The sequence below is a fragment of the Podarcis raffonei genome, chromosome 5 (genome assembly GCF_027172205.1).
Source record: "Podarcis raffonei isolate rPodRaf1 chromosome 5, rPodRaf1.pri, whole genome shotgun sequence".
Classification (NCBI taxonomy): domain Eukaryota; kingdom Metazoa; phylum Chordata; class Lepidosauria; order Squamata; family Lacertidae; genus Podarcis; species Podarcis raffonei.
The window spans coordinates 4112074-4136111 of NC_070606.1; the positions used below are offsets into that span (position 1 = coordinate 4112074).

Below are 24038 nucleotides of genomic sequence, written 5' to 3' on the forward strand. Positions count from 1 at the left end.
AAGGAGCCATACACCCTGCCCAAGCTTGTGCCCCAGGAGGTCACTTTGGTGCTGCTGGAGGTACACTCCATTGTCTCTTGAGACAGACAGATGCTAAGAACCAGTAGCTGGAAGTCAGCCAATGTGTTATGGATTCATTACCACCTGTGATTCTCAGAGCTACAGGGCCCTCGGCAGCATTCCTCCCCCTGTCAATAAATGACCTGTAGTTGGAGAAGGGAGTAAAGATACGCCCAGATTTCATGGAAGCTCCAGGTCTGACTGTATACTACCAGCTGTAAAATTCACACTGTGGTTGGCAAATGATGACATCCTTACTTTTTACCATGTGTGTTGCCTGCAAAGAGGCAGTTATAGAAATGAAGCTCGATTACAGGTTGTTGTTTTGCACATCCACAAAGCGCTACCTCTTTTCTCCACTTATTTTTCACCATGCCAAAAACATAAATTACTTCCGTCATCACCCTCTCCAGCAAAGACCCACCACTTGCCTTGGGCAGATAATCTCTTGCAGAAGTCGCAGCTGCCCTCAAAGGCTGCAGCCGTGAACTGAGCCAAATGTGCTGGGCTGTGGCCATCTTTTAGATGTCCGCCTAGAGAGAACTGCTGTTTCTCCTTGAAACTGATATGTGTAGTCTGGCTTTCAGCTACAAGGCTTGGCCTCCGAGTCATTTCCTTGACTTTTTTATTATTGGAATGCCTTTGTTGGCATTCCTTCAAGGCCCTGTGGTGGGCGCCCTGTCCAAACCACCTGAGTTTGGGCTTCTCTTCATTCACAGTCAGCAGTTTGGCCCTTAATTCACTGCAGACAGTGGTGCTTCTGAACTGGTTGCGTCTTTTATACACCTTGCCTGTGTGCAGTTTACATGGTGGAAACCCCCTCTCTCAAAGAATGGCTGGCACTGGTTAGCTGGGTTATTTACCTGTCACAAACATTCTGGAATTCAGGAGTTCCACTGACAGATCAGTTGTGACCCCTGATAAGGACAGGACAAGCAGAAGGAAAGCAGGAATGGAAGCAGGGGCTTCCAAAAAGGAACAGGCAAGAGTAGGCTTTGCAATTATAGAATATCTGCTATCACCTGGAACTATATTTTTTATATACATATAGTAATTCATGAGCCTGGGGTATGGATTAAAGTTCTTTTGAGTGACTCTTCAGATGGACTGTTTCTAAAGTTTGCTGTGCAAAGCTCTTGTACATGGATGGCAAGAGCAATGCATTTCAAACTCAATGGTTTTGTCCCCATTTGGGGACAAAATAAACTGAACACTCACTTCCTATTAGAATTGCAAGGAGATTCCTCCTGTTTTCCATTCTCAGTGTCCTGCTAATTGATGACGATGTGGAGCTCTTATCTCCAGGTCCCTTCCAGCTCTACAATGCTATGATTCTGTATGAGGATGACACCTTCAGCACATCAGAAGGAAAGAGGTCTTAATAGGATTTACTCTTTTTCTTTGACAATATGTAAAAGGTAAAGGGACCCCTGACCAGTCGTGGCCGACTCTGGGGTTGTGGCGCTCATCTCGCTTTATTGGCCGAGGGAGCCAGTGTACAGCTTCCGGGTCATGTGGCCAGCATGACTAAGCCGCTTCTGGCGAACCAGAGCAGCGCACAGAAACGCTCTATTAGCTCTATTTGCACCACAAAACAATGAAGTGCAGGCATGCTATCATAGTGTTTTAAACTCATAAAAATGAAAGATGGAGCTGCTTGTTCAAAGTTGATGGTACATATTCATTTTATACATCCAGTGTACAGAGTTGTTCATATTCTGCAAAAAAACCACAATTCTGTGTTTCTTAGCACTGAATTCTCTAATGTAGCACAATGTCTACAGTTCTGACAGTCATACCTTTTCAGTGCTTCTACACTTTCCAAGAGAGAGAGAAAAATCTAGTCGTCATAAAATACTACAAAATATGTCTCTTCAGGGCTGGCTAGCTGATATGAGGATAACTTGAGCATACAGTATTTTACATTATGGTAGCTAAGATTTGTTAATTTTGGAGGCTGCAATGCTAGACACATTTGTGAAAGCATAAAAGGAAAAGGTAAAGGTACCCTTGACTCTTAGGTCCAGTTGCAGACGACTCTGGGGCTGCACTCTCATCTCACTTTATTGGCCAAGGGAGCCAGCGTACAGCTTCCGGGTCATGTGGCCAGCATGACTAAGCCACTTCTGGCAAACCAGAGCAGCGCACGGAAACGCCATTTACCTTCCCGCCAGAGCGGTACCTATTTATCTACTTGCACTTGATGTGCTTTTGAACTGCTAGGTTGGCAGGAGTTGGGAACAATGGGAGCTCATCCCGTCACAGGGATTTGAACTGCCGACCTTCTGAATGGCAAGCCCTAGGCTCTGTGGTTTACACCACAGCGCCACCCTTGTGAAAGCATAAGTGTTATTAATTTCAGGGACACTTACTGCTGAGTGAACATGCTTAGGATCACAGCTGCACATGTGGTTTTTTGAATGAGAGAAAGAAAGAGATAACAATGTGTAAACGGCCTGCTAATAGCTTGAAAACCAGCAGGAGGCTGGTAAAAGCTTCTTAGAGGGATTTCTGTTAATTGACATTTGCTGTGAATTAGTAGTACTGAATAACAGTTCATTTGGAATTTATATTCCTTTATTGGTTCACAAGTGTTGAGCAGTAAAAGCCCATGGGGTGGGTCATCTATCTGTAAGCAGTGGGAATTAGTAGTTACACAGAACACTTTTCTGGATTCTCTGCTCTGAAATAAGCAGACTTACTATTGCTCTGCTTTCAGCAGCTGGCCATTGCAAAGCAGAGGGAGAACTAATGGTTTGCAGGGCTGGCTTTATGCTTTTGAATACAGCAGATTACATTATTAAGCAGAGCCAGCCTCATTTAGATGTAGCACCATTCCCCACCAGGGTAATAGAATGAATCATCATATGTTCACCCAAAGTGCCTACAGAGATTCCCCATGTTTGGAGAAGGATAAACAGAACATGCATTTCTCGATAAATGCTTATTGGTCACTTTCTGACCCAGCAAACACGTAACCCCAAGCCAAGGCTTCGCACAAAAAGAGCAAACTTGTGGGTTCCTAGAGAGAAAATCCTGGCTGTTCTTCCTCCTTTCTGGCTGCTGCCATGCAGTGGTGTTGTGCGAGCTGCTGACACCCAGGGTGGGGCAAGTGTTGCATCCCGTTCCCCCCCCCCGTGAACTGAGCAGTTGGAGTGGAGGCACATGCTGGGGGGGGGCATATCCCCCTCGGGGTGCTTTCCCACCGTCCTCTTCCTCTCTCCTCAGTGGGCGGTGATGGCACCCTCCCCCCCTCGGCCGGGCTGGGCTGTACATGGGTGGCAATGGTGAGCCACCAGGGTGGCAGGCACCCGCGCTGGGAGAGCTGGGGGCTGCCCTTGCACACCCCGCTGTTGCCTGCCGGCCATGGCCCCCTGCCGTTGGCAGAGCCAGTGCCAGGAGCGCCAAGTGGCGGCGCCACTGCTCCGCCCACAGCAATCCCAGCTCGGCTTCCTCCGCAGCCTCCTCCTCCCTGACCCGGGTCTCAGCCACCGCTCCCATGCTGAGTAAGAGATTCCTGCACTGCACAGATGATCCTTGTGGTCCCGTCCAACTCTACAGTTCTGTGATTCTGAAAGCCAAAACAAATACTGAAAATAAGTAACTAAAAATGAAAAAAGGTGGGCAAGTGTTTTTAGCCATGTATTGCAGATGATTACACCCTAAACGTAAAGGGTCATTTCTAGCCACCATGAAAAAGCAGTGGCACAGACACTCTCCTGGGGCAGAGCGCCCCAATCGCCTTTTTCTAAGGAAGGACCCCCTTTCACACAGCAAGGCAGAGAGGAGGGGGAGACAGTGTGTCCAAACGAAACTCTTGAAAGGAGAAGAGGAAGAGCAGTGGATCCGGTCACCTCAGGTAGCATCCTGTCTTGTGCCATCTGTGATGTAAGGGTAAAAAATTAGACACAGCTTCTCAGAGCATCCTAGCACCTACCTGGAGTGAGAGCAGTTGTGAGGAAGAAAGCAGGATCCATTCTGAGCTCATGCCTTTCTGCATTTTTGTCTTCATTCATGTTACATTGCAACAAGAAGGTATCCGGTAACAAGAATCTTGATTATACAAAAAAATCATTTCCCATTTTTCAGTGTCCTTTCTAATTGTCTATTTCCAGGTCTTGCATGAAATAGGCATTTAAACTGAGATCTTTAAATATTCCTAAGGTTGCCAACTTTTTTTACTGGGCCCTGCACCTGTGTAGATATTGGCAGGTGAAAACGTTTATCACCAGCGCTTTACCTCTTGACTTCCATAGTTCAAGCTGCTGTTAAGCACAGAGCAGTTCAGGTTCTTTTTTTCTGATTAACTGGCCACTTAAATGCCCTTGTGGCATTTACCTCTCACATGATGCTCTCCTGGATCTTTTATTAAACAGGACTGATATTTATTCCCATCTGCCCTAGTGTTTCTGTTTGCAGTAACAATGTTTGGGCTTAGGTGGATAAAACTACAAATTAACTGGTAACATTTATACCCCACCCTAGCCTATGGACTCAGAGTAGCTTGCTGCAATTTCGTTTCGTTTTATATTAACCTGCCCCTAAGCAAAGGCTGCTGGCTCCCAGCGTTGACACCAGAAACTGCTGCCTGCGTCATTCTGCTCCTAGGAGATGCTATTCAGAGGACGCGCCTTTGCCGTATCCTCAGAACAAATGCTTTTCACATTTGCTAGGTTCGCTTCAGGCACTAATTGAGGCCTGTTTGGTCATATGGTGCCACAGACAAAAATCCGGGCTCTCCTCCTCTACCATAGTAACGTAGCCTTGATTAGCAATTTGTTTTCTCTCAGCCAGGTTGATACAGGCAAGAACGTGGCTCGTCCTGCAACAGGTATTACTTCCCTTAGAAACATGGCTTTTATGTTTTAGGGGAAACCCTGAAGTTCCTCAGAAGCTTGCATAAGGGTTAAATGAGAAAACTAATAATGCTAGGAAAGCTTTTCAAAAAAACGGATTATTCAGCACACTTACACTCCCTGTCCTGCCTTATGGGGATACAGGGGTTTGGGGTTCCTTCCTGGGCACATTCTCAGTTTATACAGGACAATGGTGATACCCTGAGCCCCACGTGATCTGAATTTGATAGAGTCCCAGGGTAAGAACCTGGGGGTTCCACAGCAGATGACACGACTCGCGTTTTCTGAAGACTGCATGTTTGAAAAGCACTCCTAGAGTGTACCATCTTCTGCTCTGATCCCCCTTAAAGGTAAAGATACCCCTGCCTGTACGGGCCAGTCTTGCCAGACTCTAGGGTTGTGCGCTCATCTCACTCTATAGGCCGGGAGCCAGCGCTGTCCGCAGACACTTCCGGGTCACTTGGCCAGCGTGACAAGCTGCATCTGGCGAGTCAGCGCAGCACACGGAACGCCGTTTACCTTCCCGCTGGTAAGCGGTCCCTATTTATCTACTTGCACCCGAGGGTGCTTTCGAACTGCTAGGTTGGCAGGCGCTGGGACCGAACGACGGGATCCCCCTTACACCTTTTTAAATTTTGCCTTCACATCTGGCCTGAAGCAATTTTCTAACGAACGAAAAAGCTTACAGGCTACTTTGTGACATTTCATTGGTCCTAAAAAGAAAACAAAAGAAAAAGCTACCACTTTTTCTGCATTAACTTTTAATGGGGGATCAGAGTTTGTAAGGAGTTCTGTGCAAACTACAGTATTACTACAACTTATTTGATTGCCATCCCACTTTTCAACAAGAATCATCTAAGCAGCTGACAACATTTTTTTTAAAAAAAGAATCAAATAGATTCACCAAAACAAATGACACCAGCCACATGGAAGCGGAAGATAGTCCTGTAACCTGGTAAGGTAAGGTGGTAAAGGGAGAACAATTAAGCTCAGAGTAGGGGCAGCCTCAGATGCCTTCTTTGTCTGCCTCCCTGAATCTCCTGCTCCTTCTGACAGGGTGCTTGTGATTTGAGAAGGGCGTGGGCTTCTCCCTGTCCTTCCTTAATTTGAACACCTAGGCCATGACATACAAAGCCATATAAGGATGCCAATATAATACCATCCATATGCAAAATCAAAGCCAAACTTAGAGTGCAAGGACAGGGAGGTGCCAACTTCAGGTACCCACTCAGCCATGAAACTCAGTCACTCTTTGTCAGGCAAACCTTGTTCAGAAGACTGTTGCAAGAATATAATGGGAGATTGCACACTAAATGCCAGTGGTGGCCCTCCAGGTGTTGCTCAATTTCAACTCCCATCAGCGCCAGCCAGCCTGGCCAGGGGACAAAGAGGAAGATGAAGAGAGTTGTAGTTCAACCATCTTGAGGGTCACAGGTTCTCCCCCCCCCCACTATATATGCTGCCTTGAGCTCCTTGGAGGAAATGGGGGGGGGGGGATACAGCAAGGGAAACAGGTCTTGAAAACAAGAGTTCTATGCTGTAAATGTAAGGCTTCTAAAATGGGATTTATCCTGCTGATTTAGTAAAAATTTTAAAAACATTCTTTTAAAAGGAATGACTTCATCTGAAATATTTATCATTAACCTTTTTAAAACAACAACAACAGGGTAATATTAGGGGGAGGGGAAGAGAATGACATCCCATGTCAAGGCTTGCTATGACACTGTAAAGTGTCTGGAACCATTGCTGTTGTAATTAAGTGAACGAAGAGCTTATCATTTTTTCAAAACCCACATGGAAACTCACCTCCTGTCTTCCTGTTTCAGTTGGCCTCCATATTGTTTCTTTGGCAAGTACAATTATAATTAACTTTGCAAACCAGGCCATAAAACAGGCAGTATAATTTATGTATATCTGTCTGTCTATCCATCCATCCATCTGAAGTGTGACATCATGTCTTATGAGAACTGTTTTCAAGGAAGTAATCAGATGTAGTCTAATTCTAAGGGACACAAGGAAAGCAAATGCTACCCAATGGCCATTGGAATGCACTGGTTCCCTCAGAATTTTACTAAGTTCTTTAACACAAACCATCTGCTCTGGCTCCATTGCTTTCAAATTTTCAAGTGAAGATGCCCAGAACTTCAGCCAATGCAATGGAATCCCTCTGTGCTGCCCCGGGCAGAGGTAGCCCACGCTACGCCACTTGGTGCTTTGACTGTAGCCTTTCTCTCTCTCTCCAGTGCTCTTTTGCCTAGGAGAGGATTCTATGAAACAGCAAATTTCGACGCACACCTGCTTGGGAATAAGTCTGCGACTGCAGGGCTTTTGCAACAGCCCAGAAAACCAGAGGCCACCGGAAAGCCCAACATGAGTTCGGTGGGACTTACTACCTAGAAGAAGCAATGCTTGCTAGTAGACGGCGCGTCCCATTGGAGGCAGTGGGGCTTGCTTGCGAGTAAACAGGCTGGGAGCGCAGCGAGAGTCGCAGCCCGATCCTGCCGGCGCTTCCTCAGCAACGGATCCCGCGGAGTTCCGCCAGGCGGATCCCCCCCCCCCCCGCTGCTTGGCGCCCCGTGGAGTTCAGCTCCTTCCGACCTCGCCCCGCCGACCCCTGCCGGGGAGGAGCTGCTCCTGCCTCGCCAGCCCTGCGCGGCTGCGCCCCCTCCGCCGCTTCTTAAGCGCGCCGGCGGGGTCGACCTGCGAGCAGGCGCCAGCCCGCCCGCCCGCCCGCCTGCCTGCTCTTCACCGCCGCCCTCCTCCCTCTCGCCCTCCCCGGAGCCCGAGCCCAGCCCGGCGGAGAAGCGGGCAAGAAGCGCAGCCTTCGCCCGGCGAGGATGTGGGGCGCTCCCTGATCCCCAGGAAGGCGGCCAGCCAGGAAGGAGGGCGCCCGGCGCTGCCCCGGGCGATGGCGCTCTCGCCTCCAGCCCTTTCCCCGCGGGGACCCGCTCGCCTGGCAGGTGAGTGAGGCGCCCCGTCGCGCCCCCGGCTCCCTCTTCCCTTCCTCCCCGTCCCCGAGGCGCCGGGAAGCTGCTCTCCGGAGCTCGCTTCCGAGGGAAAGCAGCCGATCGAGTCGCTTCTGCAAAGGGGGCTCCGCTCTCCGGAGCCTCGGCGCTGCCCAGCCGCGCGGCCAACTTCGGGCGCTGCCGTCCCACCCTCGGGCGCGGAGGCGAGGGCGCAGAGGGTGCCGCGCGGTGACCGAGCTGCTCCGGGCGCCGGGGGTTCCGATACCCGCTCTTCCCAGGCAGCCCTCTTCCTCCGAAGCTAGCGATCGTGGACATACCTTTTACTTCTTGGTGCACCTGGGCGGGTTTACTCGGATGTAAAGTCTGGCTTGAGACCCGAATGGACTCGCTCCGGGGCAAGCGCGCAGAGCGGTGCCGACTCCTCCGAGGAAGCCCATTGACCTCGATGGGACTCGCTTCCAAGGAAGGATCAGGCTGGAAACAAGTCAGTTATCCCGGTAACGCCAGCAGCGCGCGCGCGGGGGGGTCCTTCTAAGCGTCACCTGTTCAGGTGCGCGGTAATCCAATGCAAACGTTCGCCAAACGGGCGCCCACGGCGCGATTCTCGTTTTGCGTGGCTCTGCGTCCCTTGACCACGCTCCGGTTCCCGGTGAGTTTGCTGCTTTGATTGGCAAACGGAAGCGACTGAATCCAACTTAGCTCCGCGCAAGGAAGGCTTGCCTCTTTCTGGCCTCCGGTTCTGGATCGCTCGCGCGTCTCTTTTTTAAAACAACAAGAACCCACCAAGCAAGCGCGCCCCGGGCGCAGGGAGATCCTCGGCGCAGCTCCCGTGCGCTCTTCTTATGCGTGCGCCAGCCCTGGCGGGGGAGACGGGGCTTCGGGATTCCGAGGGCGGGAAGCGAGCGCCCCAGGCTCCACCCGAGAGGAGAGCGGGATCCCCCTCGAGACCAGGCCGGCTCCGCTTCCCCCGTCCAGGATCGGGGAGGTTCCGTGGGCCGCTTAGCGCTTGCGCGGCTTCGCTTCGATGCTGTTCGACGCGAGGGCGAAGTTTCGCTGGCCAGAAGGCGGCCCACTCGGGGGGCACAAGTCGGAGGACGGAGAGGGCGCACAGCTGAACTAGCGGGCGAAAAGGGAGGCAGCCTCTTTGGAAACTGGGCTGCCCCTAAGGCAGGGCCGGCCTGCCCATTAGGTAAGGTGGAACAACTGCTTCAGGAGGCAGGATCCACAGGGCCAGAGGATCACCATGTAGATCTTGATTTTATGCTTGTTCCTGATGTAGATCTTCAGTCACCCCTTCTTCCCTGGCAGGGAGGGTGGTGCTGTTTTGGGTTCCACCTCGGGTACCAAAATATCTTGGGACACCCCTGTCCTTAGTCAGATATTTTGTTTGGGCAGGCAGTTTGTGGGGCAGGGTACAACAGCCTGAACCCAGACACAAGCAGCAGTCATCCTCCCCCGTGGCCTCCCAGATGGCTTGCCCTACAACTCCCATCAGCGCCAGCCAGCTGGGGCCACAGGGGGAGGAAAGCTGGGCATTGGGTGTTGAAGTTATTTGAATTGTGCGAAACATCTGTGCATCTTGAATGCGCTTCAAAGTAAAGATTGGAAATAAATGTCCCCAGTGCACTGAGGAAGGGAGGAGGATTTGGGGATCATGGCTGCAAATGGCAAGGTTTGCCTTTGTGCTCATTGGTTCACCTCTTAGCTGGGCAGTTGGATAACGCCCTGCCTGCCTGCCTGCCTGCCTTTCCTTTGAAGTAAAAAGGCTAGGAAGGACCCTGGGAGCTCGGGCACTGTGGCTTCTGCCAGGGTAATATCAGGTAAATCAGGCTTTGTCAGCCTGGTACCCTGCAGGTGTTTCAGACCTCACAAATGTGGGAGCTGAGACTGGTAGAAGCTGTAGTCCAAATTATGCCAGGGTTGGTGAAGGCTGGAGGAAATGATGTTTTTACAGTGAGGTGGTGCTGTGATGTTTTGGAAGCCAGATCAACCTCTTGGTTTTCCTGATCACTAGTTGACATCAATATAACTCTATTATATATACGCACTGGCTTCTCTCCATTTATAAAATAATACAACACTTCTGAGAGAGATGGCTGGGGTGTTTTCTTTGTTGTTTAATCCCAGTCAAACAATTTCCCCTGGTTTGTTGAGTAGAAAGATCCTGGAACATTTTATTTTAATCATTTCATGTACAGTATTTCTTTTCTCTAAGAGAGCACCTCTGGCTTCCGGGGGAAGTGGTGGTGGAGAGGTGGAAGAGAAACAGTATATAAGAGATGGGAAAAGGAGCTCAAAAAGTAGACGAGATGGGGGAGATCCAGATTCAGCACGCTTAAATCCCTTAAATATTCCCTTCCATGGCTAATAGGGTTTTTTGTGGGGGGGGGGACTTCGATGGGGGGACGACTTGGATCAGGGCAGTGTTGTATAGGGGAGGGTGTACCCCTTTCCTATGCACTGCAGCTCTGACACAAATGGTCCTGACCTCACAGGACTCCCCCCCCCCCAGCCAAGGAAAAAGATTCTTCTAAGGTGCCACATCACATCTAATTGGATTCACAGCTGTATAGGGAGGTGAGTCATATATGAGAACAGGAAGATGGGTAACTTTCACTCTCAGTGGAGAAGGTTAGGCTGAAATATCATGGCTACCCAGGCTGCCTTCCAAAATACGATGATCATGAAGTAAGCCACATTGAGCATAGTGAGACTTGAGTCAGATTAAACCTGCCTAGGATTGTACTTCTGTTCATGCTTCCGACTCAGCGGGTTTTTGAAGATTCCAAGTCCAGGACTCTCTCTACCTGATGCTTGCCATGCTGTGGTCCCCTAGCCAGCTTTCTTAACTGGGATATTGCTACCAGATACCAGTCTCTTCCTCCCTCCTGGAGGACTCTGTGGAATATACCTCACTTAACCTTGCAGACTGCAGTGCATTCAAAACTGAGACAGCAAATTTGCTGGCTCATTGTTGGAGGTAAAATTCCTTGGTGGCTTCACCTGATGGCCAGTTTCAAGAAGACTTGGATTTGAAAATGCTTTGATTTCAGTGTTTATGGAACCAGATCTGTCTTTGTTGTCGCCTCTGATTAGATTTGGTGCAGGTTTTTGTTTGTGAGTTGTGAGGGCTACACTATTTGATTAGAGTAGGGATACGGAGAGTTCAACCCTTGTTTCCATGCCTTGACCGCAATCTACCTTCAAGCTCCTGTTAACTCTGCTGCATAAAACAGCGTGTTTTATACTGTGAGGCTAATAGTAACTTCAGTGGGATGATTGAAAAGTGTGGCAGAAGAATTGAACATCTGATAAAATATAGTTTTTCTCCACCTGTTTTCTTCCTCCAGGCCATTGCTTCCAGATCTGCCTATTAAGCGTTTATTCTGATATGTTTGCAGCAAGGTTATACGGTGTTGTATCAAACAATTGCTATACCACACTTTCCAGAAGATTTCCCTTTGCTTTCCTTACTGCAAAAAATTCCTGTCCCTTTTTAGAAGTAGGTTTGTTGTGCAAGAGTGAACAAATCTACTTTAATTACACAACCTGAATATGATTGCATCCCACTTGCAAACTGGCAACAATCTGGAAGTGGCCTAAGTTTAAAACAGGGAAGAAAATGTCAAGGAGAACAGAGTATGTATTTCGCCACATTTTGCCTGTTTTGGTCCTAAAACAGATTTTGGCAGCGTTGCCACAATCAGAAATAGACAAGGAGTGTCTCTTTTCTCTTCTTCTGTTAGAAAGAACCACTGACTAGAAAACAAGGCACTAGAGAAGATTTGTTCTGTATTTCTGGACATCGGTTTTTCAGCGGTCCTAGGAAACTTCTGGTGTCAGCTTACCTGCCTCATTCTTGGGTGTGAGGAGAGCATGCAGCTGAAGAAACCAAAAAAGAAGGAAGTGAGCCAGGTATGTCGCTGTATTATTATTATTATTATTAATTATTATTATTATTCTAGGGGAAAGGTTAGCATGCTTGTTTGCAATGTTTAAAACATTTTTTTTGACTGCTCCTTGTACATTTGTGTTATGAGTCAATGTTTGCCGTTTTTAATCACTGGTTTCTTGGAGAGCTCATTAGTGGAAACTTGTTTCCATGACAATGTGACCCCTAAGATTGTTCTGGTTATCATTCTGGCTAGGCTCAGTATTCAGAGTTGCACAGAAGAATGGGTGACCATTATTATCCTGCTTAAAAGCAAATGTCCCTTCCTGTCCCTCTGAAACACCTCCTGTGTAGCTTTTTTCCTTCCATCTGTGTAGAGAGAAGAAAGGTGAGGGTGAACTTGCCAGCACTGTGCATACATTTCAATCTGTGTGGGTGATATGAAGATGTGTTTGGCTGTTTAGTGATCTGGCACAAAGTTGAGAAGAGAGATTAAAAAACTTCTTGTCTGTTTGCCATTTGCTCTGGTGTGCACCTTGGAGTAGGGATGGTGAAAGTGAAGGGGTAGACTAGGACACCTGTGAATTTGCACCTGTGTCTACCTGGAGGGCACTGTGGGGCACTATTTGGGCTAGGCAGGGTGGGGAAGGGTCTTCTCCAGCACTAGCAGAAAGGAGATAATTGGGCAAAACATCGCTTGTAGATTGTGGCAATGCAGGTTAACTGAATTGGGCGCGGGGAGACCCAAAACTCTATTAAAGCACTTAAATGGACACCTTTGATTTTTGCCCAACTTTGCAGTGTGTATCTGTGCAAGCACACGAAAGCTCATACCAATAACAAACTTAGTTGGTCTCTAAGGTGCTACTGGAAGGATTTTTTTTTATTTTGCAGTTGAATGACAGAGTGAATTTGTGAGTTGAGCAACAGAGTGGATGTGTGCAACCAAGGAAAAGAACGCATTTGCTTGTATCTCTCTATTCCTGGTGGGAATTCAGACAAGCATCTTCTCTCAGTGTCCATTCTGACATGGAAGGCCTAGTTAGAATAGGCTCTAGATTCTCAGCAGAAAAACTTATTTGTTTTGTTTCTATTTCCCTTTCCTCCAAAGCAGCCCAAGTGGCACACATGGTTTCTCTCCCACCCTGCTTCCCCATTTCACCCTCACACCAAGACTGTGAGGTAAGTTAGGCTGAGAGAAGGCGACTGACCCAAGATTACCCATTGAACTTTGTGGCTGAGTAGGTCCCATGGTCTTCCAGGTCCTAGTCTGACATCCTTCCACTACACCACACTGGCTTAAGAATAGCCTCCTGGATCAGCCAAGATTAATCTTTCCAGCAGAGGTCAGCCACTTGCCTCTGGAAGGCCACCAGCAGCTCATGAAGAGGGATGGCCATTGCCCGCAGTTGGCTTTTAGGCTTAAAATGAAATGGGGTTCTGTTTAGTTTTCATGACTGGCAGCTTATCTTCAGTGATCCTTCCTTCGGTGTTCTGTATAACACCTAGGGTATCACTGACAGCTAAATGTATAATGAGGTAGAAATTAGGGTTGCCTTTTCCTTTCCTGGTGTTGCTGCTGTGGCTTTATCATAGAAGCTTGACGCACATGCATTCTGTGGGTGTGTTTCCTCTACAAAACTCTCTGCCAGGAAAAGCTTTACACATTTGATTTTGATATCACGCTGATGTTAAACACAGAGGAGGAGGAGGAGGAGGAGGAGGAAAATGTAGTAACCCAATGTACTTAAGTGTAAAAACCATTTATGCCCAGTCCATTTCTACAAGAGGGTGGGACTAAGTCTGCTCCATCCCATTTCCATGTGGATCCAGTGTTTACATGGAGGCAGCTGTGTTTTTGCTGTACAGTTTCCTCTGACAGTTGCAGAACATCGCCAAGTCCCATTGCTTCTGGGGTGACTTGCTCCTCTGCTCTGTTCAAAACACATGGCTTCAAGAAACCACCTGGGTAGCTAGAAGACTTCCCTGGAGATTTTAAAAAGGAAATTTAGAAGCAAAAGTGCAGCCCTGAGACTCCATCATAAGGAAATCCACTTGACTGTGGATTCAGAATTCCTATCCGATCCTGGTCATGATCTGCCCAGATAGGATCAGTTGGGTCTACATTAAAGTTTGCGGTATTCCTTCCTCATCCCTATTAATAAATGAGAGCAGTGTGCCTTGGGTTTGAAAATTACTCTTCCAGTAAACTCAAGTTCATGCAAACATGCAGTGAAGGCAATACTTCAGTTCCTGGGGTGAACTGTGAGGCTTGAATTCTGCAACGTGGCTTACCAAACCACAGTGGAGAGTTCACAATGGGACTGAGTGGATACATAGTGAACTGAGATTGGTGTACTTGGCAACTCATTTCTAGCACTTTCACGTGCAATTCTCTTTTGGACAACTTGAGTCTGTGACTATAGTTGCAATAATTGGAGGACTGATGCAAGTTAAACCAAACATCCACCTAAGTTCAAGAAAGTTCCTTGCTGCTGAACAGATTTCATAGCTTGCCTGCCCACACACCTTTGTTGTTGATGGTGTATTGTGGCTCTGAAGACCCCCCCCCATCCCACCCATTTCTCTTCTGGTAAATGGCCTGATTCAGATATAACATTTTACCATGGTTTTCTTTTGTTTATTTAAAAAAATCTTCATTCATAAATGATTTAGAAGTATATGCAGACCTGGCCCAGCATCTTTCTTGGAAAAAACACCATGGTTTGTTGTTGTCTTTCTGATCTTAGCCATGCTGTAGTTTCATGTGTGAACCTGGACTCTGAAAGTTTCATTGCCTTATTGCGGGAAGGGATTATGGCATGACATAGGTGAGTCTCATGCAAACTCTACCTTGGCTTGTATTTAAAATCATTTTTAAAAAGTACTCCCTTCTGCTTTTGGTCATGCATGTTCATAGAACATTCATACATTTGCAAGTGATCTGTGAAAATGCTCTTAGACAACCACTTTGCATGAATATAAAATGTTTGTGGTTTGTCCGGCAGTCAACCTCTTTCCACTCCAAAACAGTCTAAGTCACGGGTGTCAAACACAAGGCCCGCAGGCCGAATCCGGCCCGCCAGACCTCGTCATGTGGCCCATGTAGCCCGTAGAGAGAGAGAGGAAAAACCCCGCACAGCGGCGCTACCCAATCAGTTCTCTACACAGAAGGTCGGTAGGTGGGGATTTAAGCATGACGGGGCTCGCAGGCGCACGGCGCTGTCTTGCCAGCGAGACCCAAAGCAAGATCGGTCCCTGCTGCCACCAGGGGCATTCTGGGAAGGTCCTCCAGCTCCCCAGCAGGGGAGGGCTGAAAGCGAGCAGGCGTGAGGCGCATGCGCAGATGCTATGACTATTTCTCTCAAAAAAAAGAGCAGGCGCAAATGGGAGCATTACGTAATCCCGAATTAGAGATTTTGTTGAATCGTTTGGGGAAGTGGGCGCTAGTCAGAGAGAGAGAGAGAGAGAGAGAGAGATTTATGGACTAGCAGCAGAGTTCTTGCTCCGTCATGCTGTTGCCTGCGCAGGTGACTTTATTTTTTAAAAGTTGCATTGTAGGCTGCTGATGCACGTGGAGGCCTCTTGAAGGATTTGACAGTCCTCCCCTCCCACCCTGCTCAACAACAACAACAACATATCTGGTTTGGGCTCTGTGGCAGTTGTGGCCGTTAACCGTGAGAAACGGGCTCACGCGAGACAGTTCACGTGACCGAGACACGTCACGGCATCACCTCACACGCGTCCATTCGGAAACAAGCCCCCCTGAGGGGGATGGCTCACCCCCAGATTGTTGTGGGATTCCAGCTGCCATCAGCCCCTAGCATAGGAGCAAACTCCTAGGAGCCGAGGTCCTACAGATAGTCCTACAGATACAACCAGCCCTTTGAGGGTGACCAAACGGCTGATGCGGCCCCCGATGAATTTGAGTTTGACACCCCTGGTCTAAGTTTATTGTCCTTGAGTGGCTTGAGAGTTGCAGGCTTTAGTGAAGCTTAAAGTAATGGCACTGAAGAAAATATATCTTTTGGATTTCTAAATGGAACAAATTTGCTAATGAAATCATTAGACAAGTGAGCATAAAGGCTTGTTGTTTGCACAGAATTACTTTTCAGAACATAATTGCATTCCGATATAAAAGCAATTAAAATGTTAATTTACATTACAAAAGATATTTGGCTTTCAGGTAGGAGCAAAAGAAAAATCTTCCTTCTTGCAAAGCCTGGAAGAAAAATGCTTTCAATCCTGCTAGTGTGGTGTGTCTGTGTGTGTTTAGCGGGGGAGGGGGTTGTTGGTTGGCCATGCCACCTCATTCATTTGCACACCTTTCTGTTATGTGATGTCCCCACCTTAAGCCCCAGGTGTGCTTTGGTCAGCGGGCAGGAAAGTTTCATTAGCTAATTAAGTAGTGAGTGAAGCCCTGGGCATGGCCAGGGGCCAGAGGGATGGGTAATAAATTAACACCTGGAGCCTGTGAACATCTCAGCTGGCTTTTCCTGGGAAACTGTATGCTAATTGAGGAAAGATTTGATGTGGAATTTAGGCATAGCATCTCTTTTTCTAGCTCTTTCTGTGTTTTCGCAGCAGCGTGCAAGAGAGAAGGCACGATGTACACAACTGACAAAAAGTGTTGTCCTCCAAAGTACTCTAGGAATCTGGAGTTAATTAGGACCCAAAGACTCTTCTTCATCAGGAGCACTACTCTTGTACAAATGTCCACTTGAATAATTTTAGGGATAAAAGAAACCCATGTTATGTAACAAATGTAATCTTAAAATGATTGACAAATGACACAAACACAGAGCAAGGCTGCAGTCCTAACCCCACTTACGCAAGAGTAAGTGCCATTGAATTCTGCCTTCTAAGTAGACATGTTTAGGATTGCCCTGTACATTCTAGTTTAGGTTGCAATAGTATGCACATTTACCTGGGAGTAAACACTACTGCAAATAGAAGGGCCAACTTCTGGATGTAAATGCTTTGAATGTTCTTGTTAATACTATTTTTTTTCTTCGAAGTTTGTTCCACTCTATAGGTTTCTTGCTGTTTAGAATCACAATGATTTGAGGTGTGTAGGTTGTTGTTGCTTTTTAAAGTTCTTTCACTGAAATTATTCAGATGCATATATAGAATTTCATTTTTCATAGTGCTCCATTCTTCCCTAAAAAGATGCTGGGCCAAATAAAACACACATTTCATGTGCACCTGGCTTAGAAGCTGCTTCTTTCAATATTTCCTTAATAGCACCCTTGGCATATAGACATTTTTAGGTGAATATTATAGGGACACGGGTAGCGCTGTGGTCTAAACCACTGAGCCTTGGGCTTGCCGATCAAAAGATCGGCAGTTTGAATCCCTGCGACTGGGTGAGCTCCCGTTGTTCAGTCCCAGCTCCTGCCAACCTAGCAGTTCGAAAGCAAGCAGTGCAAGTAGATAAATAGGTACCGCTCCAGCGGGAAGCTAAATGGCGTTTCCATGCGCTGCTCTGGTTTCGCCAGAAGCGGCTTAGTCCTGCTGGCCACATGACCTGGAAAAACTGTCTGTGGAGCAGACAAACGCCATCTCCCTTGGCCAGTAAAGCGAGATGAGCACCACAACCCCAGAGTCGTTTGCGACTGGACTTAACTGTCAGGGGTTCCTTTACCTTTCCCATTATGTGTCACATCAGGAGCTTTTGCTGGTTTTGTATAAGTCTTCTGCAAAGAATAGGAAGGGGCCAGTAAAACAGGAGCCACAATGCAAACACAGTCTCTAAGGCAGACTTTCCAAACTGTGTTCCATTCAGATTTTCTGCAGTGAGCCTCTCATTTATGGCAGGAGATAGCATATCTAAATATTTCTGTTTCCAGTGTGGTGTAAATCTTCTTTAAAAAACTTATGTTATAAACTAGCTTTGGAAAATGACCATATTCTGTGCAGCAAGTATTCGGCACTGGCACCTGCAGCACTCTTGAGAAGCAGAGTAGTGCCCGCCCCTCGCCTATCTCTCCCCACTAAATCTTTTTCATTTCCTTTCTTTTTTTGCTGGTGTTGCAAGAGGAAAGACCCATTTGTCCAACTGAACTAGAACTGTCAATACCACAAACATAATGTATTACTTCAAGAATGCCTTGGGGGCATTCTGTAATCTTCCCTCAAAGCTCATTCATCCTCTCAAATGAGATCCAAAACGCAATGAATCCGTACAGGATTATGCAAGTTTCTAATAAAGTGCTGATCTTTGCTAGCATCTTGCATTGGCCCATTTCAAATTAACAGGAAACTATGGCTTACCTCCGTATATATGAACCACAGGCTCAAACACTCTGACTCTGGCCACATCAAAGGAGGAGATTGAAAGCTTCCACTTTAAAAAACTCACCATGGTTCACCATGACATCTGAACTCTGGGCCCTATCACCCGTTTCAACTAAAGTTAGTGAGAACAAGCCAGAATCAAACCATGGCTTCAGATCCTGGCTTGTTCTCAAACCATAGTTTAAACATGCCAGAAGTCAACAGGATCAGAATTTGGTTTGAAATCTAAAACGATTGCCTTCAGCCTTCTCTGGCCCAGGAAAGAGAAGGAACATGCAAGTGGTACAAAACCTGCTTCTTATGGAGAAGGTCCCAAGTTTAGTCCCTGGCATCGCCAGATAGGGCAGGTAGGACCCTTGCCAGAAATCTGCCAGTTAAGATCTGCTGCCAGTTAATGTAGTCAGTGCCGGGCTAGATGGACTAATGGCTTGGCGCGATATAGAGCTAGATCTAGGATCCCTGACCTTTAGCATGAAGGTTGGGTCGGTTGAGAGGGAGCGCCCAACCATCTCTGGAGGGTGTCCAATTGGGTATCCCTGCCTTCCTGCATTTGCTTTCTTTCCACCCCCTTTTGGAGGAAGAATAAATGTCTCCCCCCAAAAAAATTTGCAGTAGGGGAGGGGAAGCCAAATGTTCAAGTGATGATTGGTGAGGTTTTTCTGCTCACAGAGATCATCCTTGGACACCCTCCTTCAGAAGGCACTCCAGGAAGGCTCACCACGTGAAGGAAGACCTGTTCTCAGGCCTTCTAACTCTTAATTTTATCTCTGCTATGTTACATTGCTTTTAGCTGTTAGGTGTCTTTATGTTAAAAAATAGTTACGCTTGCTGTGCATTTTATTCTATAATTTATTGATTTATTTGTAAAGCACCCAGAAATATTTTATTATTGAAGGGTGGCATATAAATAAACAATGCTTTCCAAACTTTTTTTTATATTAAAAAAAAATATTTAAAACAGGTTCAATACATTTCAATCAAGGTGGTGGGTGCATGAAATAAACTATAATTTAAAAGGGAGGGGGAAAATCCTGATTATTCATCAAATCCCCTGCCTTATCGCAAGCAAAGCCCACTCGAACAATTCTTTTTCATCAGCATTCTCCAATTTAACGGTTGATAAAAGAACTATGCAAAGAGTAAACAAAATATGTTTATTTATAAGAGCGCACACTCATAATTGTCCTAATGAATTCACTGGAAAGGGCTCTCAAGTTGGCCTGCAAAGATGGCCAACGCTGCTGGAAGTTCTGGTTCTGCCACTTCCTGGGTGTCATAGCTGTGCCAGTGTGGGGTGTGGTTAGAGTTTCAGGCTGGGATGCTCATATTGCTGCTCAGCTATTTTTAAAAATATTATTTATTAAATTTATATACAGCCCTTCATCCAAGAATCACAAAACAGTTGCAATATTGAATAGGAAAAATACACACCATAGTACAGTGGTACCTTGGCTTACAGACGCTTCAGGTTACAGACGCTTCAGGTTACAGACTCTGCTAACCTGGAAGTAGTACCTCAGGTTAAGAACTTTACCTCAGGATGAGAACAGAAATTGTGCGGCAGCGGGAGGCCCCATTAGCTAAAGTGGTGCTTCAGGTTAAGAACAGTTTCAGGTTAAGAACGGACCTCCGGAACGAATTAAGTTCTTAACCCGAGGTACCACTGTAAAGCACAAAGACAACCCCCCCCCCAGTTTAAATGGCCATAGATTGTTTAATTAGCCAAGGCCAGGAAGAAAAGGTGCCAGGTGAGCCTTCCACAAGTGGGGAGCCAGCACAGAAAAGGCCCGTTCTCATGCTGCCACACTCCAGACCTCTCATGGAGGGGGCACATGAAGATCAGATGATGATCACAGGGGCTGGTTAGGTTGATATGGCATGAGAGCTATGAAAGTCCTTGAGTGACCTTGGGCCTGTCCATCTCGCAGCCTAGCCTACCTCACAGGGCTGCTGTGAGGATGAAATGGGGAGGAAGAGAACCATGTTCCCCACCTTGAGCTCTTTGGAGAAAAGGTGGGATAGCAATGGAATAAATGAAGTACAAATCATCAGACCCAGGTGGAGTTGAGTTTCCTGGTATAGCTGAGGTTCTCCCAGGGCTCTTTCAGGTGGCCTTGCTCTTATCAACACAGCAAGACTGTAGGTCATGCTTCAAACTATTATATATCATTAAAACAGAGGTATAGGAGTCTGTTGAATTGCCATCTGCAGACTTTTCATAAAAAAAATAAAAACTCCAAATCTCTTTCTCTCTCGTGCACACCTCCATAGTTGTACAAACCTGTTACAGTACGAGACGGAGCAGTTGCTATTATTTAGTCTTTCTGCTTTTCTGATGAGTGATAAATAGGGTCGTCTTGACTGAACGTATCAGAGTCTGGCTCCACATTACTCTCCTCTCATCCAAAATAGCCGTGTGCAAGCCAGACTCCACTGAGAATTCTGAAAGCTTTTCCAGAGGCAGTCAGAGTTGTTTATTCCCACTTATCTTCCCTCTCCTTTAACACCTAATTTTCCCTACTCCTCCCCCTACAAGCCCCTGGAGAAAATTAGCTGCTAAAGGGGATGGAAGATGAGCAGAAATAAACAGCTCCACTTGTTCTAGGAGAACAGAATTCTTTATTAGTCCAAAGCTTGCTTGCCTGTGTGGCAAGGTTCTTAAATCACTTGCTTATTCGCTTTGGGCTGCTTCATAAGTTAGCTCCTTAAAATGTTGTTGTATGCCTAAAATGTGAAAACACCTGTTTGGAAATGTGCATGATATAAAATTTTGGGTCTCCAGATGTTGGACTACAACTCTCATCACCCCGACCACTGGTCCTGCTAGTTAGGGATGATGGGAATCTATGACATTGAATTTTTAATAATGGCTCATCTAATATTGCCAGCTGCTTTGTTGCCCCCCCCCCGCCAACAATATCAGGGGACCCAAGGTTGAGAAAGGACAGTTTAGAGGTTAGATTAGCAACTGCCCCCGGGCTGCTCTCCAGTGCAACATGTGAGATGGCTCTTTAAGGCAAATGTAACATCATTACTGACGCGGGTGGCGCTGTGGGTAAAAGCCTCAGCGCCTAGGGCTTGCCGATCGAAAGGTTGGCGGTTCGAATCCCTGCAGCGGGGTGCGCTCCCGTCGTTCGGTCCCAGCGCCTGCCAATCTAGCAGTTCGAAAGCACCCCCGGGTGCAAGTAGATAAATGGCGGGAAGGTAAACGGTGTTCCGTGTGCTGCGCTGGCTCGCCAGAGCAGTGATGTCACGCTGGCCACGTGACCCGGAAGTGTCTCCGGACAGCGCTGGCCCCCGGCCTATAGAATGAGATGGGCGCACAACCCTAGAGTCTGTCAAGACTGGCCCGTACGGGCAGGGGTACCTTTACCTTTTTAACATCATTACTGCAATGTAGAAATGTTTTTCTAGTCATTTTTCAGCAATTAGTCTCTTCATTTCCAATGCTTTCCAAAATATTCAGGAAGGTATTAAATCTGAACTTCCTACTGCCTCTCATCTTTCTTTGCTAACTTCCACTTCTAAAAAACCAAAAAAACAACCCTACCCTTTTGTCTTTCAAATTCCTCTGGCAATTTGCTGAAGCCTTAGGCAAAATCAAGAACAAATTCTAGTGCTGAATTGCAAATTGCATGCAGTTGCATGTAATTTCCCACAAACTTTTATTAAAATAAAGAACCGCTGTGGGAGGCTACCACTTCACTCTGTAATGTTGTGTAACAAATTTTCTGTGATCTTTACGTAGAAGATTACACACTTCTGATTAAATTTTAAAGATGAAAGTATTTCCAAATTGCCTTGCTGTGACTCTGTCCAACAAGTTCTATCTTGTGTTGGAAACACTGAGTCAGTGTTGGTTTTTAAATCTGTATGAAAGCCAGAGACAGGTTAGATGCTGCCTAAATTAAATTGCCTGGTTATTAGAAACAAAGCAAATGCAATCAAGAAAGCCATCTGTTGTATCTGATTTGCTATAATCCCTTTTTACAGTGTAAATGTTATTGATGTTTTTAATCTAAATGTGATATCGCTATTGGCAACAACAACAGGGACACCATACAGCCACAGAATTATGTGGCCCCTCGCTCCCTTCTGCACAGTGTGTTCAGCATTTGTGTTGGAAATACAAGGAACTACAGATGCTCACCCCCCAAAAAAAAACCCCTGTATTAGGATATCCAGTCCAATCCAGCTAAGGCCATACCTGTGTAAAAGCAGAATTCTGCATCCCTCTCCATACCTCAATCAGGCATTGGGTGTGCAAACAGGTGCTCTGTATGGTTGTTATCCGAGCTGGATCATCACCCTCAGTGCTTTTCGGCTCATTTTGCTGCCAGTCATATGAATGCATGTCTAGTTCAACAAAAGTGCCACTGGATAGGTGGTTTTTGTAGTGAACAAAAACCTCCTGAACCTTTCCTATGAAGCCAGCAGTGAGTATTTTTGTAGGGATGGGGTCTTCTGCTCAAACCCCAAACAATTCTACTGCATTCAAGAATCTGGGGTAAGGTGTTACCAAATACGCTGATGACACTCAACTCTATTTTTTGCTATCATCTAAGCCAGATGAGACTCCACTGATGCTGAAATCAGTGTCTAGACTCACTGATGGACTGCCTACAGTCAACAATGGACTGCCTAAGAGCTTATTAACTGAAGCTGAATACTTGAAGGTGGAAGTAGTCGGTTTCTGGGTCTATGAAATTGAAATTCCTCCTACTCTGTTCTCCCAAAAGAGCAGCTATACATTTTCAGGGTACTCCTATCATTACACAGTTTCCAACTTTCCATTAATGTGGGAAAAGACCATGGAGAGGATAACTTTGGTCAGAAAGCAGATTTGTCTGTGATGTCCCTGCCTTCTTTGGAGTTCCAGCAATAGATGCCCGTGCTTCTCCAGCCTGAAGAGTTCACATTGGCTTTCTCAGACTCCCTCTCAGAATTCACAGCTAAACGCTGGTCTCTCCCACATGGGCAAAGTCAGCTGCACCTAAAACAGGCGGGGTCTCTTTCAGGGTAGAGGATCCACTTGTTAGGGATGGAGCTAGTGGCTCAGAGGAATCGCACCTGGAGGTCTACATGCAGCTCAGTGCTTGTGGGTAATATTCTTCTGTCTTCTCTGACTGGCAGGTCACTTAGAGCTATCCAGGGCACTGTTTTGCCCAACTTTGCTTGTCTGGGTCTTTTGACCTTTTCTTTGCTTGGTTGACCTCAGTAGGATCTGATCTTGGCTTTGTCTGACCATACTCACTGGAGTTCAGCCTTGGCTTGTTTGACCTTACTCTGCTGAAACCTGATCTCAGCTTGATTGACTTTGCTACAAGATACTGAAGCAGGATTAGTGGTTTGTGACCCTTTCTGGATTCTGTGGTTGGCACATGTTGCCATTTTTGTTAGAACCAAGCCCTTGCATTCTGCCTAGGAGAGAACAATTCCTTGATCCAGCAATGTCATTTGAGACCCAAATAATCTTAGTGGCCTGGAGTGCCTTTAGCCAGGTGTGACTGTTCCTACACTGATGCATGCTCTGGTTAACCTCTCTCAGTTGGATTACTGTAATGTGTTTTTTGTGGGGCTGCTCCAGTGGTTGGAAAGTTCAGCTGCTATAATTTTGATGGGTATAGCTTGACTTGATAGTATACCTCTTTTGAAAGATCTGTTTTGTCTGCCTGTTTGATTCTGAGCACAGCTTTAGGTGCCGGTGCTTGACAATTAAAGCTCTAGATGGCTTGGGGCCCAAATACCCGAGGGAAGTGTGTCTTCTCATACCAGCCTGTCTTGTGTCTTAAGAGCTTCTGCAGAAGCCCTGCTCCAAGCACCCTCTTAATAGCAGGCCTTTTCTGTGTTGCTGCCCTGAACTTTCGAAACTTGCTCCTCCATGGAGGCACGTCTGGAGTTGACCAAGGCATTTTGGATTTTAGCTGCTTTTTGAAACTTTGTCCCGCCAGATCAGGCCAAAGGCTC

At 46.8% G+C, this 24038-nt stretch overlaps 1 protein-coding gene across 11 annotated transcripts in view; it reads left to right on the forward strand.

Moving 5' to 3' along the window:
- Positions 1–7695: 7695 nt before the first annotated feature.
- SHISAL1 (shisa like 1) overlaps positions 7696–24038 on the forward strand; it is an 80615-nt gene continuing 64272 nt past the window's right edge. For 3 of the 11 annotated variants that reach the window (XM_053387637.1, XM_053387638.1, XM_053387632.1), the window contains exon 1: positions 7696–7876. The gene's annotated coding sequence lies outside the window, so the exon portion shown is untranslated. Of the gene's footprint in view, positions 7877–9000; positions 9072–10502; positions 10863–11628; positions 11798–14524; positions 14606–24038 lie in introns of those variants that run through there. The other 8 variants (XM_053387636.1, XM_053387634.1, XM_053387635.1 and 5 more) reach the window with 6 other exon arrangements.